Source organism: Plectropomus leopardus, chromosome 10 (assembly GCF_008729295.1).
Source record: "Plectropomus leopardus isolate mb chromosome 10, YSFRI_Pleo_2.0, whole genome shotgun sequence".
NCBI lineage: Eukaryota > Metazoa > Chordata > Actinopteri > Perciformes > Serranidae > Plectropomus > Plectropomus leopardus.
The window spans coordinates 16,749,314-16,761,901 of NC_056472.1; the positions used below are offsets into that span (position 1 = coordinate 16,749,314).

The 12,588-nt window shown below is 37.8% G+C and overlaps 1 protein-coding gene across 6 annotated transcripts in view; it reads right to left on the bottom strand.

The window, feature by feature from the left end:
• The window catches only part of LOC121948856 (bromodomain adjacent to zinc finger domain protein 2B-like), a 65,770-nt gene extending 57,637 nt beyond the window's left edge, over positions 1–8,133 (bottom strand). For all 6 annotated transcript variants that reach the window (XM_042494364.1, XM_042494368.1, XM_042494367.1 and 3 more), the window contains exon 1: positions 7,776–8,133. The gene's annotated coding sequence lies outside the window, so the exon portion shown is untranslated. The remainder of the gene's footprint in view (positions 1–7,775) is intronic.
• Between the last annotated feature and the right edge of the window lie 4,455 nt (positions 8,134–12,588).

Sequence of the window (12,588 nt, forward strand, 5' to 3'; positions counted from 1 at the left end):
TTTTTTTGTTGTGTTGTGTTTTTTTTTGTCTTTTTCAGATTTCTGCCTGCTTTAATGCTCATCCTCTGACAAAGCAGCTCTAATGGTCAAGATATTTTACAACATAACACCCATATGTTAGGCTCTACAAACCTTTCTGACCAGTCGCCACATGTATACTATTTAAACATTGACATCTGGGTTCATTTTGTTTGGAATGTACAATCTTTGAATCAATCCTGAATCACTTACATCCTTTCAAGTGTTTATAAATCACTGACTCTAAGGTATCTCTAGAACTATAGGAATATTGGTCTCATATAATACATAACTCTGAACTAAAAAAAAACAAGCCTAATGACACAACAACCATTATGAGGTCTAACAATCACTGCAAGCTCTTAACTTCTAAATCACCACATGGCATGTATGATACAGAGAAATTGCAATTTATCTTACTGTTAAACCGCCACGTTTTTCCCACATTCTCTTCACACAATCCCTCTTTAAAAACTCTCCCCTTTGGGAAAAACACTATTGGAATAGGAAAAAGGACAGGCCTCATATGTTAGGTTAAACTCTTTCCACTGATTTTGAATATCTGAAGGCTGTGATGTTATCCTCATAGTCTAGTTTGAAAATTGCTGCAAGCCTCCATGTTATCTGAATTAAATTAGAGGTTTTATTCACATTGTAATGAAAGAAAAATACGGATACCATATTTTTTTCTTGGGAAGAAACCTTTTCTGAATAACCGCAATCCTCTCTTGAAATGGGGTTTAAACAGAACAAGTGTTATGGTATAAGAAAAAAAAAAGACAGTTATTGCTAGGTCAAGCCTTCCTTTGACTCCTTTTACTTTGAAAGGAAAATGTTTAATGGAATTAAAACCAGATAAGTCTTATAATAATGACAAGCAAACACCATTACTGCCAAGAAAACAAACTTGTACTAATTTTATTAACACTGTTTTGGAGCTAAATTCTTCCTGGTGAGGGGTTGAGAACCAAAAAGATGTTAACTGAGTGCAAAAGGATTGTTATTTTCCTCACAATTACTAAAGCTATTCCTCCAAAGTAAGGGATTTGTATATAATAGCTAATCATTTACTGCAACCAAAAAATAAGAGACTAATTTAATTAAACTTAAATCAACTGATGGTCTTCAGCTTGTCTTGGGTCATTCATTCAGCTTTTTGGTTTCAAAGTTAAGTAATTGTTAAAAAAATGTAACCTGTCATCCTTTCTCAAAATGCTAATTTCTATCTAATATAATCATAATACATTTGAGCACCTGTATGCTGTTTCTGAAGGGCCTGTGAGAACTAGTCAAGGCCTTCACATAAAACACACACAACAGACTGTTAAGACAACCTAACAAGGACATTTGATTATGATTCTAGAGATTTTTCTCAATCAGCTCTAAATATTATAAGCAAACACTGGATCTCTTGTAACTTACAAGTATGACCTTTATGCTCTCACATCAGTCGCAGCAACACTTGTTGTGCGTCATCTCCAAGCGGGTCACCTTACAGTTCCATCTGTGTCATTTTGTGGTGTGAATACCAGTGTAAAAGAGATTACTGTCTTCTACACTTGCAAGTTTCATTCAGTGTCAAGAGGGAAAAAGGTCACTCTCTCGTTTCAAATATCTGGTTGTTGCAACCCGTCTTTGAACTACACTCAGCCTCCTCGAGTTACTTTGCTCTCCATGTATCTGGCAGATAATGACACTGGCCTCCCGACACAGAAAGCTGTTTACTAAGTCATGAGTAATAACTAACGTGGGTACCACCAAGAGGTTCCCTGTTGATAGTCTCCTTGACAGTCCTTGTGTGACATGATTTGAAGGTTTCCGCTTGCTAGTGAGGTCAGGGCGAACATCATGTTTGTTAAGACTGTAGCATCTTAAAATCTGTTCTTAATTTATTAAACGCACCCTCTTAACTCTGACAAACCAACACGGTCTCCTACAAATTATGTTCATACAAAGCTGTTTACATTCGTAGCACTACACTTAATGGCAATACAGAAAGCAGTGTGACATTCATACAGTGCAGTGAGGAAGAAAGGTGCACTGGTTGATGTGGTGGATTGTGCATAAGCTTTTGCCTCAATAGTGGTGTCAGCTCAATGTTGATATTTTTATGTTCACTATGCTGTACCTTAAATGTCATACATTGTGGGATAAAGTAAATGAAAACATTGGCAATGTTATCTATAATATCCGATATAAACAGTCTTTCAGATATGTTCAAGAAAATTACAAAATGGGCAAAAGTGTCTTTTCTCTCATCTATGCAAAATTTAATCTCATGAACATAATTTGTGTTAAATAAGTAGATATTGTTGAACAGGCAAAATATTATAGTGGTTTCGCACCTAATCAATGATGGGAGGACTTTCCACCTATAATTCCCGTCAGAATAAAAGTCAAAATTGGAGTGTGCCTATATGTTGTTGTTGTGAGGTACCTTGTGGAGATTATTTCTAATGGAGATAATATAAAGATAATCTACTTCACCTTAAAGGTCCAGTGTGTAGGATTTAGGGGGATATATTGGCAGAGGTGGAATATAACATAATAAATACATTTCCAAGAGTGTTGGAATCCTGTTTTTTTACGTTCAAAATGAGACGTTGGCATCTAAATAGGGAGCAAGGCCTCGTCTGCGGACATCACCATGCTGCATCACCATGTTTCCACTGTAGCCCAAACACTGGCTCTAGATAGGCCCATATGTGTTTTCGCAACAGCCACCGTAGTTGCCACCCCCTCCACAAGAAGCCAAACAGTGTCAGAAAAACACAGACTTTTAACATGAAATTGCTTTTTTCAGTGTATTTTCTGGTTTTAATCACCGGGTCCATTTGTGCTGAAAAGGAAGAGTCCTCTGTGGCTAATTCGGCTCCCAGCAAAAATCTCCTGAACATCAGGGTTTTAAGTTATCCGAGAAAAAAGGGGAGCACACATTCCCAGGTGTTGAGCTAGCAATCCATCTCTAGGGAGCCTTTCAGTATCAGAGAAACACAAATATGTACCGTGAAGCTGTTTTTTTTTTTTGGTGTTTTTGTTTTAATCACCTGGTTTATTTGTTTTAAAGAAGAGAACTCTGTGGATAATTTGGTTCGTGATAAAAACCTCCTGAACACTGAAGAAATCCTAAGCAGGAGTTCATACACATGGGAGACATTTCAACTGGACGCAATCTGCAATCCTCACCGCTTGATGCCACTAAATCCTACACACTACTCCTTTAACGTTAACCTCAGATAATTTTGAACCTCTCAGCTAAACACTTCAGTTTATTTTCATTAAAGGATTAACTTATACATCATATATAACCGGTAAGGTCTGTATGGTACAAAGGTGTTTCTTCAAAATAAGAAAGTGTGCATTTTTTAAGTACAAGACTAAGAGGCAAGACTCTCAAGACATGCAAAGATGCCATGCCCACTGCCTACACAATGTCTCATCGTGGTGAGGAAAGAATTTATGCAATTAGGTTCACAAAGCCCTAGATTTTGGCCTTTGCTGATCCAAACATTTTGGTGGAAACATTTCTTTTCTCCTATCTTATCAGGCCAGACAATGTTGGGTAAAAATTAAATATTTAAAAATATGGCTGCAGCAGCATGCCTAACGCAGCTTAAGTGGGAAGTGTTTGTGGCAGCAGTGACCAGATTTTAAATGCAAAAGGATCAATAAAAAGGGGGCTGCTGAGGAACAGTCTTTGTGTGAAAGGTTTGTGTTGGTCCTGTCACTATCCAAGTGAGAATTATTAATATGGACTGGCCTGTAATTCCTGCAGCAAAGGAGGCAAATAAATACAAAACAGTCAAACAAATAGACCAGACCACTAGCATTTTAAACATCAGCCCCATTTACACAGCAGGGGAGACTTCAACCTTAGAAGCATCATTGGTTCAAATAAAGCACCACGTAAAGCATCTCCAGGCGGAGAGAAAATAGATCAGGAAGATGAGTGAAAAAGAGTAATCTCCCTGACATATTCCTAATAATCCACCTCCCTCGTGCCGCTCCCCCCAAGCTCACCCAATCATAAAGTGTCAACACTGACCTACAAAAAGGGACTCCCGTCAAGCCTTACATGTTTGAAAACATCAATCACAGCAGACAAAGAGGGTACATTGAATTATACAGTATTAACCTTCAGGGCTTGCATATAAAGACCATAGATTTATTTATGCTTGTGTGTTAAGAGCCTCGGCACTGTTCCTTACAGCAAGCCGGCTGCCAAATTGATGAACCTGCTCAGCCCTCAGCAGGAGGCCAGCATCTTTGATTAATGAGTGCAAACTTGTGGAAAGGGTAAGAATAGGAGACGGGGTGAAAATGGGAGAAAACACAATTATTAGCAGTGCTGTTTTTTCTTCCTTCGGCCCTTTCAAAAGGTCAAAGGAAAAATGGGCACTTTTAAAAGAACATAAAGAGAGGACCTTCTCATATTCTGTAAGAATTAGAGGTGCTAAGGAATTTTTTACTGGATCCCCACTTCAAATGGTGAGCACTGTGACTAATTCAGCAAAACACAAATCTGGTTATGCCTAACACAGCTTGGTAAATAGGAAAAATAAGATATTAGTCAACTGAATTGACACTATAGGTCTTGACTTTGTGCACACAAATCTACCAAGGCTAATGAATGGTATTGCAAATGGAAGATAGGGTCTAAATCAGTGATACTCAACTTATGACCTGTGGGCCAAATCTGGCCCTCCATAAATTGCTGGGCGGCCTCCTAATTTTTCTAATTTTCTAATTCACTTTAAAAATAAAGTGATTCATACTGGGAATTGTTTTTGTACTTTTAGTATACATAAGGTGCAGGAGTGAATAAAACAGCTTCAAAATAAAGCTTTTGTATTGAAAACAAAAAACAAAAGTGCCAGTGGCGATCCCTTGAAGCCCTTGACAGAGGTCCTATTTATTTATGTCCTAAAATCACAACACAACATCCGAAACCCTAGAAACATCCTAAAATCCTAGAAATGTCCTAAAATCCTACATACATGTATGGGGCTGCTGGGACCGGTCCTTGGCCTCCTGTCATTTTGCAAAAGAGGCCCCCAGGTAAAGCAAGTATCCCTGGTCTAAATGTTTATAAAGAGGATATTTTAAGTTATACAATTAATAGTTTGTGATCAAGTAAATACATCTTAATAACCATGAGCTATGTTGCCAGTGGAGCCTAAAATATAGCAAGGACCTGCAAGATTTTTAACATTCAAATGCCAAGTTGCTGACTCTTTTGATTCCTAAGTTAAAAGCTCATTTTAGAATCCAAATATACGGCACCTCAACATTGTTCTCTCTGCAGAGGTTTTCAAGGACATGTGCTCTGAATAAATATGAGGCAAATTTAGTGACCTTCTACCTGTGTTTTGATTCATTGGCAGTTACTGGATGCATGCATAACACATCAAGGCTGTGATCTGATTTATCTCACTGCCTTGGCTACTGAAGCCATTTAAATGATGGACTTTACCAGGAATATTGTTTACTGCCATTTTGCTCAGGACTGTGTGTGCAAAGGGCACACATGAGTTCATTACTACCAATTATATCTGCGAAGACGAATCAGCGCCACTGTGCAGCAAACAAAGGACGCCTGCCAAAACAAACTAAATGACGTAAGTGAAATTTACACTATCAGAATAAGCTCTATACACTGCACGAGCCCAGTTGTTCAGAAATTGTAACACATACTCTTTTATAAAAAGTGGGGTTGATGATGACAAAGTTTGAAGGGACCTATTACAAGTTAATTTCCAGCTTTTACGAATCAACGGCCCTTTTTCAGGAAAAACATTCTGGCGTGCATCCCAGGTTTAAAAAATACAATAAATGATGGATGAATTGCATTCTGGTTCAGGTTCCTCGTATTGTGCATGCCGTCTAACTATCATGGCTCTCTTGGACATCTGAATACAACAAAGCCATTGTTGTTAGTAACACCTGTGCTTGCCCAACTATGACGAGTCAAGATGTGTGCTGTGAAATAGGTCTATTAAAGTTTACTTATCTCAAGCATGGTCTTAATTTATTTCAGGTGCAATAGGTTGTAACATGTTGTAGAAGTGCCCTTAATGTTGCACTTTATATGTAGTAAAGCTGTGTCTAGTCTGGGTTAATGTTGCCTGTGTGTTCAGAATTGGTAGAGAGGGGTGCGGTATGTCACTCAAATAATTTTTTTGGAAGGTTTCTTAAAATTTAGAGTATGCCCCACATAAAGAAAAACAAATCAAACATGGAAGAAATCAGGGGATTTTTAAAATTCTCTGATTGCATTACTTTGCATAAATTTGGTTTACTTTGTATATGACAACTGTATGACAAGTCAAGATACAGTATGTGCTGTAAACGGGTCTTAATGTTTACTTATCTCAAGCATGGTCTTAATTTCAGATGCAATAGTCTGTAACATGCTACAGAATTGTCCTTAACATTGCCCATAAATGTTGAAAAAACTTTGTCTAAACTGTGATTATGTCTGTGTTCAGACTTGACAGAGAGGGGCACGGTATGCGTTTCAAATAAAGAAATTATAAACAAAGAAAAACACATAACAGATGGAGGAAACCAGGGCATTGTTAAAAATGCTCTCATTTCTGCATTGAAGCAGGATTATTTTGTGTTTGTGGAAGATTATGAGAGCCATTACAAGGTTTAAAAACTGGAATTCTGAGTGTGACATGTCATTACAGGAAGGCAGATTTCAATTTCCTAATATACTCAGTCAGTTTTGAAATCAAACCAGCATACATCAAACCACAGAGCTACAAAGCCTATTTAGAATAGTGCTATTAAAATACTCTCAACTCTACAGACGGTTATATGATTCACATCCAAAGTTTCAGAACTTTGTTAGGGATAAACACCGTTTCAATAGACAGCGCTAATCTAATTTAAATACCACAAGATGGCGAATGCCTTGTTGTTAATATGAAAGCAGAAAAATGGAGGGTATTGTCATAATCTCAAAGGGTAAATTTCAACCCAGACCGCAGCTGCAGCATTAGCTGCGCTCTCCTTTAAGAGGAAGCAACAAAAAGAAAAGATAGAGGGGGGAGACGAGACCAGCGTGCAGCCCCCGGCTTCAACACTCATAACAAACAAATTCATTTGATTATAAAACATTAATAAATCCCACCTGCGTTATATGCAGTTGTTTGATCATTTCATGACATGTTGTCACACGAAGCTGGAAACCACAACATGCCATACACATGCGTTACTTTGATGCACAACAAGAGGCTTGCTGTGGGTTTAAGAACGGAATATTTTTGGACAACTTGTGTACATGTTGTTTAAATCATACTGTCCGTTAATGTGTCCGGACACACGGTGAGTCCGCAGAGTGGACTAGCTGGCAACAAAGACAAGATCCACGCTGCAAGGTACTGACTGAAGACTGAGCAGCGCTGCCTCTGTGTGCCAAGTGCCGGTGACATGTTAACGTTAGTTTCTCAACTCTGCGTCCGAACATTCTTCTTTCGTGACCAAGTTACGAGTTCAACATGACAACACTTATTTTATGAACAAAGTTTAGACCAGAAACAAACGAAAAAGCTGTTTATACTTCCACGTGAACTTTTTTTTTGCCGTGTTGAACTCACGGATTCAGTGAGGCAAGTGTAGGAAGGGATGCTACTGGTTTAGCCAGAGGAGCGTTAGCTTAGCTGTTAGCCCGGGCGACAGGAATCTGTGAAATACAACATTACTGAACGTACGCTGGTGACTAACACCTAGAAAAACACACACGAACTCACCTTGTCGTTGAAAACCGGTGTATTCCTCCCAAAACAAGACGAAATGGAATAACACTGTTTTAATTTACTTTCCAGTTTTGCGCAGTTTGTAGGATGTTGAGAGAGATGAATGGAGAATTTGGTCAGTGTAATTGAGTCCGGGCTGGGAGTGTGACTGGATGTGTTGGTCTCTGGTCGCAGATTGAAGAGACTCTCCTCCGCTTCACTCCACGAGCAACTCGACAGAAGTGACGTCAGCTCAAAGCTTCTACAATGCAAACTTTTGTTCGCCCAAAAAAACTGCAGCCAGCTCGTGCATAAACAGCAGCGGATGCACTGCTAATATGTGTAGCTGTTGCCCTCTAAATGTAAAATTACCCCCCCCCCCCAAAAAAAAAGAAAAAAAATGACACCTTAAAGTAAATGATGATGCAGGCGATTTCAAAACGATTTTGATGAGTGTTATTGTGTTACAATGCTCATCATTCTTTCTCAAACAGGTGCACAAGTTGGTGTAGCAGGGGTGTAGCACCAAATTCTGGGTCCTACAGGCTACATATGCACCCCCCACCCCCCCTATTGTTACATTGTTTGTTTTATTTTTTGGAAAGACATGGCAGTGTCAGTCACTCACTCATCTCCAGCTACATTTATAGATAAATCCAAGTGCAGAGAACGGCTGACTAAACCATTTTGTGTCTTTGAGGGTTGAGAGGAGACTCAGAGAGTTTTTCAATATTTTTTTGTTAAATTAAAAGTGCAGTTCTTTGACCAGCTTAGTCTGCCATTTTAATTTAGTAACCCTACCTATCATTTAGAAATGTAAAAAAAAAAAAATAAATTGCAAAGAAAACCAAACTTTTCATTTCAGGCTTTTCTTGCCCCCACCCCCCCCCCTCCATGCCCCCGTTCCAATGCTTTCAATTTCCATCACATCAATAATGTATGACAGTGAAATCCAACTATTTTTTAAAATTGCTACACATTTTCAGGGTTTATTTATAGTACTTTAAACTGACTCTTAAATATGACCTGGGGTGTGTGTGAAGATTTCAGGAGATGCAGGTGAGACGTCTCGCTCAATATTTAAAAGGGGCATTTGTCCCACCAAAATAAAATAATAATAATAATAATAATAGAAATAACACTAATAATAATAACCTCTATTCACATAACACTCTCTGAGTTTAAGCACAAAGTGCTGTCTGTTGCATAACTGCACACATCTTCATAGTTTGTTTTGTGATTGATAACCAAAGGAGGCTGTAACAATAGTCTTACTGACAATGACAGAGCACATAGGAGTGTGTAGTGTAATTTCTGAAAATAAAACTTACTGACAAATTAAATAAATTATGTCTCCATTTAAAGACTTGATGGTGCTTAAGTTGGTTGGCTATAACAGTTCAGGTCAGTGTGATTGTTCTACAAGCAAAGATTGGATTACAGGATGCCAAAAACAGACACATCAAAGCAGTGTCATTCAACAACAAATGCAAAAAAAAAAGATACAAAGAAAGAAAAATCAACATGCAATAACAGTAAGAACAAAAGGTGATAGCAATGAATAAATACACATTGGAACAGGTTGAAAAAAACAAGACAAGAGCTCTATTACAGGGCAAGTGTTGGCATATACAGAAAATAGGGTGCAAACTGCAAAGTCATTTTATTTCACATACCTAAATATGAATGTATGGATCTCTTGCACCTGTTCTGAGGAGTCCATTTATCTGTCTTTAAAGAAGCACATCAGACTCTTTATTTATTAATGTCAATTATATGTTCTTGACTGTTATGTTAAGATTGTAGACTCAAAATGTGGATGGCTGCCAGTCAAGGACCAAATTAAGCTAGAGAATCTATTTACAAGGCATCCGATCATCCAATAAAGTGACTCCAGTTGGACAACAACTACCATCTGCCTTTCTTTCCTCATCATTAAGCAAGCATACAATCTGCAAGAGGAAATGGGGTGCACTTTTATCATTAAACTCAGCAACAAACATTTACAACACAGTGTGATTAAAACAAAGTAACAGTATGAAACTATATCGCTGAAGTGGACTGATGTAATGCTGTAGATCCAGTGTTTAAAATATCACAAATGATAGCTTTTGTAATGAATTGTTTTCGAGAGATTTGCATTTTCTGAGAGGGTACAATGAAGGTAATGAGATTTCTGTGTTTAATTTCTGGATGGATAAAACACAAAGGGTCACTTATAATCACAAGTGCACTGTGTTGTTTTGGGGTTGTTTTTTTTTTTTATAAAAGATGTGTTTATGTTTAGTAGATGGAGTGTTTTTCAATACATGGTACTGCACCTTTTCCCCAAGCACAACGAACATAAAGTTGAGCTAATTGGATACAGTAATTAAGGCACAAATGCATGTTTGAATTAAATATGTCGAAGAAAACATCCTTTCATCAAGAAATTTGTCATTTAAAACAGGTTCATTTGCTTGTTCACAATCCCTTGTGCTCATTGATTTTCCTCCCTGCTTAATTCTGTGTCATTTTCGATGCTGCAGTCACAGGAACGACTGACTGGACTGAGTGAAAAAAACACGCCTGGCTGAATGAACAAACATGGTGAGAGAGAGGAAAATAATGGTTTGATAAATTTGTCACCCGAGCCACAGGATACCTGGGTATTTAATTGTATTGGACAATCTTCATTAGAGGGAATGAGCGATGAGACGGATCAGGGCAGCGTCACATCCAAAAGCCTTTTTCCGGTCAGGCTTTTTCACATTGCACAATCAAAATGTCAGCCTACCTTGGTCATTTGTGACATACTAAGTCGCAGTCAATGGCTGCAATGCAGCAGCATGCTGGGGGAAGGGCAAACAGTCTGTCTCCTTTAAAGGGATTTTTAAAGAGTCTTGATTAGAAAGTATAATGAGATACCAAAGACACAGCAAAGATGATCTCTCTAGAGACTGATGGAAAACAAATTAAGATGGTGCTTTTTGTTTTTAATTATTATTTTTCCATCAGTCCACAGAAAGCTCAGTACACCCATAAGGCACAGGAGTTGGACTCTCTGTCATTGATTTTTTTTTTCCCTGACACATTTGAATAATACAGATTTTAATCATGTCAGCACACAATGCTCTGATCCCTTTAACACCAAAGCCTTCCAGCACTTCACATGCATTTGATTTAGAAAATGGCACAGTGTCTGAGCTGAGTACATTCATCGCTTAAGTTTGCAGCTGTGTGCATGTGAGTCAGTGTGCGTGTGTGTCTGAAATTGTTTGTGTGTGGATTGTACAGTTTAAAATATGTGTTATCAACAGATCTGGGATAAACAGTCCCCCAAAAAAGTGGTCCAACATGTGTGTTTTCAGATATAAAAATGTAAGCCTGTACTCAGAATCACACTGTCTTCTATGCATAGGCCATAGGCATAGATTTTGTGGAGGGCGCAGGAGACATGTCCCCCTCAATGTTAAGAGCACATGCATTTTCCCCCTAATAAAAACATGAAGGGTGCAAAGGACTTTTATTTTGACAAAATTATAAACATGTACAGCATAAAGTTGTTGAGCATAAAGCTGTGGAGAAAAGGCACAATTTGGTTCATAAAAATTAAAAATGCAGAGAATTAATCATTTAAAAATGCAGAAGACCCCCATTTCAACATTTGGGAGTCCCTCCCAAATGTTGAAATAAGATCTATGTCCTTGCTTCCTACAATATAGGGGAGAGTGGGGTCATATGGAACATTTTTGAATCAACATGAAAAAAACCTTATATTACTTACAGACAACGTGAACAGATAAGAAAATAATTTGAAGCCTAAAAAGATACAGGTGTCTGCTAAAAAAAAAAAATATAAATGTTTTAGAGTAACACCCAAACGTGAAGGGCACAATTTTATAAAATGTTCAAGGAGTGCCTTTTCCCAAAATTCAGCTTCTCCAGGACGATTAGGATAGTCTGTTGGGTGGATTTGGACACCCTTTTGTGGTCTAAAAATATCATTAAAAAAATGCAGTCTAAATTTGTACATGTTTACACATTTCTTTAAGAAAAAGGAAAACATTTTTAGAATTATTATATTGTCATAAATTATGGAAATGTGCAAATTTGGCTGATCTTCCAAGACTTCATATCAGCTCATTGTGGTTACCATATGACTTTATGTAGCCTGGAGGTTTATGTGGGCTAGTTTGTTTCATTTTTAAAAAATGCAGTAACAACAACTTAAGATTTAAAAATCTCTGACCTCTCTGAAAATATGCTCAGGGGTTGAAATGTAGGCTTATTTTTTTTAAGAATAAATTATGAAAAGTAAAAAAAAATGTAAAAATGGCATCAAACACATGGCATTTTATATTAAAATTGTGATAACACAAAGTCAGGTTTAAACAATTACTTTACAAGTGTAAATTGTACTGTAATTAAGATTACCACAGCCCTGTAGGTTTTAAAGAAGTGTAGTCTTCCATGTCTTGACATGATATAATAAAGTATACTGGCCCATGAGTGAGCAGTCATCGAAATAATGGCCTTTGTTTTCCTCTGTTAATTGGAGCATGTTCCAAGACAGTGAATGGGGGAGAAACTCGGGATTTCCGGGACACAAGAAACAGATGCTCTACATTACTGTGGACGGACACCTTTACAAGGAAAGACGGGAACAGGAACAGAGGAAGAGCTGAACAATAACTGATATGCAGTGGATTCCTGGGAAAAAGAGACGTGGTGAAACCAGAATGGCAGGAAGGAGTTCAGACTGATTTGACTCCTTTTGTATTTACACAAAGGCCAGAGTTAGTACTGTTTCTTACATACTAACAAGTTGAAGCCATTGTGAAGTCTA